This window comes from Triticum aestivum, chromosome 5A (genome assembly GCF_018294505.1).
Source record: "Triticum aestivum cultivar Chinese Spring chromosome 5A, IWGSC CS RefSeq v2.1, whole genome shotgun sequence".
Taxonomy (NCBI): Eukaryota; Viridiplantae; Streptophyta; class Magnoliopsida; order Poales; family Poaceae; genus Triticum; species Triticum aestivum.
The window spans coordinates 347,377,964-347,385,898 of NC_057806.1; positions in this window are offsets into that span (position 1 = coordinate 347,377,964).

Below are 7,935 nucleotides of genomic sequence, written 5' to 3' on the forward strand. Positions count from 1 at the left end.
CCAAGATACCCGCGTGATCCTAAAAAAAATTCGTGAAATTTGAGGAGAGAAGAGTCAAAACTCTATGTCAGAAGGCCTCACCAAAGCGACGAAGGGACTGAGAAGTAAAAAGAATCCTACTCTCCGATATATATAATCCTAAGACTCAAAACATTTTATTCTAGACTCAACAACGTCAGCGATTCGATCAAGCAGGGGGCTCCTAAGTCGGAGATGGCTCTGATTACCAACTTGTAACACCCACAATGTGGCTATATCTCCCACGTGTCGGGGCACGACTTAGAGGCATAGCCGCATGGTAGGCATGTCGCAAGAGGGGTAATCTTTACAAATCCCATGTACTGAATAAGAAAGGGATAAAGAGCTGGCTTACAATCGCCACTTCACACAAATACAAGTTAAACATACATCATCCAGAATACAATCAAGGTCCGACTACGAAACCAAAATAAAAGAAGACAACCCCAATTGCTAGATCCCAGATCGTCCCAACTGGTCTCCACTACTGATCAATTGGAAACGAAACAACACAATGAACACGAGCTTCATCAAGCTCCCACTTGAGTTCGGTTGCGTCACCTGCATTGGTATCGTCGGCACCTGCAACTGTTTGGAAGTATCTATGAGCCACTAGGACTCAGCAATCTCACACCTGCGAGATCAAGACTATTTAAGCTTATGGGTAGGAAAGGGTAGTGAGGTGGAGCTGCAGCAAGCACTAAGCATATATGGTGGCTAACATACGCAAATAAGAGCGAGAAGAGAAGCAATGCACGGCCGTGAAGTAGAAGTGATCAAGAAGTGATCCTGAAACTACTTACGTTCAAGCATAACACAAGAACCGTGTTCACTTCCTGGACTCCGCCGAGAAGAGACCATCACGGCTACACACGCGGTTGATGCGTTTTATTAAGTTAAGTGTCAAGTTTTCTACAACCGGACATTAACAAATTCCCATCAGCCCATAACTGCGGGCACGGCTTTCGAAAGTTCAAAACCCTGCAGGGGCGTCCCAACTTAGCCCATCACAAGCTCTCACGGTCAACGAAGGATATTCCTTCTCCCAGGAAGACCCGATCAGACTCAGAATCCCGGTTACAAGACATTTCGACAATGGTAAAACAAGACCAGCAAGACCGCCCGATGCACCGACATCCCTATAGGAGCTGCACATATCTCGTTCTCAGGGCAACACCGGATGAACACTACGTACAACTAAAACCAACCCTCAAGTTTCCCTGAGGTGGCACTGCAAGTGGCTCTGTTTTGGACCAACACTTAAAGAAGCACTGGCCCGGGGGGTTAAAATAAAGATGACCCTCGGGAGCACGACTCCCAAGGGAAAAGTAGGTGGTGGTGAGGCAAATGGTAAAACCAAGGTTGGGCCTTGCTGGAGGAGTTTTATTCAAAGCGAACTGTCAAGGGGTCCCCATAACACCCAACCGTGTAAGGAACTCAAAATCAAGGAACATAACACCGGTATGACGGAAACTAGGGCGGCAAGAATGGAACAAAACACCAGGCATAAGGCTGAGCCTTCCACCCTTTACCAAGTATATAGATGCATTAATTAAATAAGAGATATTGTGATATCCCAACATATCCATGTTCCAACATGGAACAAACTTCATCTTCACCTGCAACTAGCAACGCTATAAGAGGGGCTGAGCAAAAGCGGTAACATAGACAAACAACGGTTTGCTAGGAAAGGTGGGTTAGAGGCTGACATGGAAAAATGGGAGGCATGATATAGCAAGTGGTAGGTATTGCGGCATAGCAATAGAGCGAACAACTAGCCAGCAAAGATAGAAGTGATTTCGAGGGTATGGTCATCTTGCCTGATATCCCGCAAGGAAGAAGAACGAGTCCATGAAGAAGACAAATGGGCGAAGTCGAACGAATCCTCACAAATGCGACGTTATCGGAACTAACCCGATGAAGCAACACCGAAAAGAAGCAAACAACATAGTAAACAACCAAGCATAAACATGGCATGCTGCACAATCAAGTATGATGCATGTCCGGTTTAATGAAACATGGCATGGCAAAGTGCACAAGCAAAACTACAAGTTAAGTGGAGCTCAATATGCAACGAGTTGCATATTTTGCATATTGACAAAACACCACAACAATTATTTAGTTCTCTCCCGTTTAAGTACTCAACAACATTAAATGTTTGTTAGCATGGCAAGGGGTGAAGCAAATGAAAACTACCTATCTAGGCAAGTTTAAATGAGGCCGAAACAACAAACAACAAGTCCGGAAACTCCTCATGTGCATATTTTAGGTTTGGTACTGTTCTGCCCTAAACCATATTTTAGAGTTTTTAAACATGCAAAGTACTCCCACCATGTTAAACTAGGCATTTTTCTACCCCATTTACATATAAAGTTTATTAAAAACCGAGCTACGGTTATTAAGTTATGAATCAAAACATTTTAACAAGTTATTTAAGCAAATTTAATCAAACAGCAGTTTAAACATTTTAAACATAGATGAAAGTTGCAGATTATTAACCTACACAAAATTCTAAGCAAGTTTCATATAATAAGTTTTTACATGTGATGCATGGTTGGTGAGTTATTAAATACATGTACTAGAAGGGGTTTTCTGTAAAACTGCGTTCTCTGGATTAAAAGGAAAATCGTTCTGGAGAAAAAAACATGAAACAGGCCAAAATTGGTCAGCCCAACAGAAGGAAAAAAAAGGAGGTGTTGGGGGTGTCCTCACCTAGTGGGCCTCGGCCCGGCTTGGCAGAGGAGGCCAGCGGCGCTGGGCCTTGCGCGGCACAGGGGAGCGGTAGGGCCGGCTGGCCCACGCGTGGTGTAGATCTGGCGATCAACTAGAGTGGGTCAACAAAGACGATAAGGAGCAGGGTCAATCGAGCTCCTCTGCTTGATGCGTGCAGAGCAAACAGAGGTCGCCGGCGGCTGCTAGAACTTGGCGAAGGGCGACGCGATGGGCAGCGGTGGCGGACCAAGGCAAAGTAGGGGAGGTCCGGCAGAGGACGCAGAACCCGGGCGGAGCGATGTGAGGCTCCCAGCGGCGGCTGGTGCTGCAAGGGGACGGGTGTCCATGGAGCTCACTCCTTCTGGTTCGGTGAGGTACGACAAGGCAGCGTGGTTCAAAGACTTGTGAAGCAGACGAGTTCTGGCCGGTCGAGATCCCATTGGGATGCGGTAGGGCAAGGTTGGAGCTCCTAGACGGCAAGGACTTGGCATTCGAATCCACCGGATCGAGACGAGGCGAGGGCGGCGCCATGGATGAAGTGGACCTTCTCCTTGTTCAAAAGAGGAGAGGGAAGAGCAGGGGAGGTCAGAGGGCATAAAGGAGAGAATCAAGGGCGCGCGGCGGTCGGGGTCTCACCGGCGAGGTCCGGCATGAGACGAAGCGGACGAAAGGCTGCAAGGAGCTCCCCGAGAGGCATCAGACATGGCGGCTACAAAGCTTCATTTGATGCCATGGTGCACAAGCCTCCTGATTCGATGCTCCGGCGAGGTTTATGCAGGGCCAAAGGCCGATGGGGATGCAGGCGCTGGTGTTGCTCGCGGTGGCGCACGGGAAGCACGAGAGGAAGCAGGGGTTGCGGCTCCTGCTTGCTGCGCGGGGAAGCACCGACGAGAAGGAGATGCTTGGGGAAGAACGAGCAGAGGAGGGCGGTTGTGGATGGAGGAGGAGGCGATGTGGCGCTGGTCGATTGGATCGATCCGATCTGGGAGCATCTTGTATGATTTGAGTCTTTGCTTTTTAGTTTACCACAATCATCCTTGCTGTACACACCTTTTGAGAGAGACACACATGAATTAGAATTTATTAGAATACTCTATGTGCTTCGCTTATATCTTTTGAGCTATATAGTTTTTGCTCTAGTGCTTCACTTATATCTTTTAGAGCATGGTGGTGGTTTTATTTTATAGAAATAATTGATCTCTCATGCTTCACTTATATTATTTTGAGAGTCCTCTAGAACAATATGGCAATTTTCTTTTAGGCATAATAAATACTTTCATATAAGTGCATTGAATACTAAGAGAAGTTTGATACTTGATGATTGTTTTGAGATACGGAAATGGTGATATTAAAGTCATGCTAGTTGAGTAGTTGTGAATTTGAGAAATACTTGTGTTGAAGTTTGTGATTCCCGTAGCATGCACGTATGGTGAACCGTTATGTGATGAAGTCGGAGCATGATTTATTTATTGATTGCCTTCATTATGAGTGGCGGTCGGGGACAAGCGATGGTCTTTTCCTACCAATCTATCCCCCTAGGAGCATGCGCGTGGTACTTTATTTCGATAACTAATAGATTTTTGCAATAAGTATGTGAGTTCTTTATGACTAATGTTGAGTCCATGGATTGTACGCACCCTCACCTTTCCACATTTGCTAGCCTCTCTAGTACCGCGCAACTTTCGCCGGTACCATAAACCCACCATATACCTTCCTCAAAACAGCCACCATACCTACCTATCATGGCATTTCCATAGCCATTCCAAGATATATTGCCATGCAACTTTCCACTATTCTGTTTACTATGACACTCTTCATCATTGTCATATTGCTTTGCATGATCATGTAGTTGATATCATATTTGTGGCAAAGCCACCGTTCATAATTTTTTCATACATGTCACTATTGATTCATTGCATATCCTGGTACACCGCCGGAGGCATTCACATAGAGTCATATTTTGTTCTAAGTATTGAGTTGTAATTCTTGAGTTGTAAGTAAAAACAAGTGTGATGATCATCATTATTAGAGCATTGTCCCAGTGAGGAAAGGATGACAGAGACTATGATTCCCCCACAAGTCGGGATGAGACTCCGGACGAAAAATATAAAAAATAAAAAAGGAAAAGAGGCCAACAAAAATAAAGGTGTCCCAAATAAAAAATGAGAGAAAAAGAGAGAAGGGACAATGTTACTATCCTTTTTCCACACTTGTGCTTCAAAGTAGCACCATGATCTTCATGATAGAGAGTCTCCTATGTTGTCACTTTCATAAACTAGTGGGAATTTTACATTATAGAACTTGGCTTGTATATAACAATGATGGGCTTCCCCAAATTGCCCTAGGTCTTCGTGAGCAAGCAAGTTGGATGCACACCCACTTAGTTTCTTTGGTTGAGCTTTCATACACTTATAGCTCTAGTGCATCCGTTGCATGGCAATCCCTACTCACTCACATTGATATATATTGATGGGCATCTCCATAGCCCGTTGATACTCCTAATTGATGTGAGACTATCTTCTCCCTTTTGTCTTCTCCACAACCACCATTCTATTCCACCATAGTGCTATATTCACGGCTCACGCTCATATATTGCGTGAAGATTGAAAAAGTTTGAGAACATCAAAAGTATGAAACAATTGCTTGGCTTGTCATCGGGGTTGTGCATGATTTAATATTTTGTGTGATGTGAAGGAAATATGCCCTAGAGGCAATAATAAAGTTATTATTTATTTCCTTATATCATGATCAAAGTTTATTATTCATGCTAGAATTGTATTAACCGGAAACATAATACATGTGTGAATACATAGACAAACAGAGTGTCACTAGTATGCCTCTACTTGACTAGCTCGTTAATGAAAGATGGTTATGTTTCCTAACCATGGACAAAGAGTTGTCATTTGATTAACGGGATCACATCATTAGTTGAATGATCTGATTGACATGACCCATTCCATTAGCTTAGCACCCGATCATTTAGTATGTTGCTATTGCTTTCTTCATGACTTATACATGTTCCTATGACTATGAGATTATGCAACTCCCGTTTGCCGGAGGAACACTTTGTGTGCTACCAAACGTCACAACGTAACTGGGTGATTATAAAGGAGCTCTACAGGTGTCTCCAAAGGTACATGTTGGGTTGGCGTATTTCGAGATTAGGATTTGTCACTCCGATTGTCGGAGAGGTATCTCTGGGCCCTCTCGGTAATGCACATCACTGAAGCCTTGCAAGCATTGCAACTAATGAGTTAGTTGCGGGATGATGTATTACGGAACGAGTAAAGAGACTTGCCGGTAACGAGATTGAACTAGGTATTGGATACCGACGATCGAATCTCGGGCAAGTAACATACCGATGACAAAGGGAACAACGTATGTTGTTATGCGGTCTGACCGATAAAAGATCTTCGTAGAATATGTAGGAGCCAATATGAGCATCCAGGTTCCGCTATTGGTTATTGACCGGAGACGTGTCTCGGTCATGTCTACATTGTTCTCGAACCCGTAGGGTCCGCACGCTTAAGGTTACGATGACAGCTATATTATGAGTTTATGCATTTTGATGTACCGAAGTTTGTTCGGAGTCCCGGATGTGATCACGGAAAGACGAGGAGTCTCGAAATGGTCGAGACCATAAAGATTGATATATTGGAAGCCTATATTTGGATATCGGAAGCGTTCCGGGTGAAATCGGGATTTTACCGGATTACTGGGAGGTTACCGGAACCCCCCGGGAGGTATATGGGCCTTAGTGGGCCTTAGTGGAAGAGAGGAGAGGTGGCCAGAGATGGGCCGCGCGCCCCTCCCCCCTTTTGGTCCGAATAGGACAAGGAGAGGGGGCCGGCCCCCCTTCCTCCTCTCTCTCCTCTTTTCCCCCCTCCGCGAATCCTATTCCAACTAGGAAAGGGGGGAGTCCTACTCCCGGAAGGAGTAGGACTCCTCCTGGCGCGCCACCTCTTGGCCGGCCAGCCCCCCCCCCCCCTTTGAGCCTTTATATACGGAGGCACGGGGCACCCCTAGAGACACAAGTTGATCCACGTGATCATATTCTTAGCCATGTGCGGTGCCCCCTTCCACCATAGTCCTCGATAATATTGTAGCGGTGCTTAGGCGAAGCCCTGCGACGGTAGTACATCAAGATCGTCACCACGCCGTCGTGCTGACGGAACTCTTCCCCGACACTTTGCTGGATCGGAGTCTGGGGATCGTCATCGAGCTGAACGTGTGCTAGAACTTGGAGGTGTCGTAGTTTCGGTGCTTGATCGGTCGGGCCGTGGAGACGTACGACTACATCAACCAAGTTAACGCTTCCATTGTCGATCTACAAGGGTACATAGATCACACTCTCCCCCTCTCGTTGCTATGCATCACCATGATCTTGCGTGTGCGTAGGAAATTTTTTGAAATTAATACGAAACCCATCAGTGGCATCAGAGCCTAGGTTTTATGTGTTGATGTTATATGCACGAGTAGAACACAAGTGAGTTGTGGGCGATATAAGTCATACTGCTTACCAGCATGTCATACTTTGGTTCGGCCGTATTGTTGGACGAAGCGGCCCGGACCGACATTACGCGTACGCTTACGCGAGACCGGTTCTCCCAACGTGCTTTGCACAAAGGTGGCTAGCGGGTGACAGTTTCTCCAACTTTAATTGAACCGAGTGTGGCTACGCCTGGTCCTTGCGAAGGTTAAAACAACACCAACTTGACAAACTATCGTTGTGGTTTTGATGCGTAGGTAAGATTGGTTCTTGCTTAAGCCCATAGCAGCCACGTAAAACTTGCAACAACAAAGTAGAGGACATCTAACTTGTTTTTGTAGGGCATGTTGTGATGTGATATGGTCAAGACATGATGCTAAATTTTATTGTATGAGATGATCATGTTTTGTAACCGAGTTATCGGCAACTGGCAGGATCCATATGGTTGTCGCTTTATTGTATGCAATGCAATCGCGCTGTAATGCTTTACTTTATCACTAAGCGGTAGCGATAGTCGTGGAAGCATGAGATTGGCGAGATGACAACGATGCTACGATGGAGATCAAGGTGTCGCGCCGGTGACGATGGTGATCACGATGGTGCTTCGAGGATGGAGATCACAAGCACAAGATGATGATGGCCATATCATATCACTTATATTGATTGCATGTGATGTTCATCTTTTATGCATCTTATCTTGCTTTGATTGACGGTAG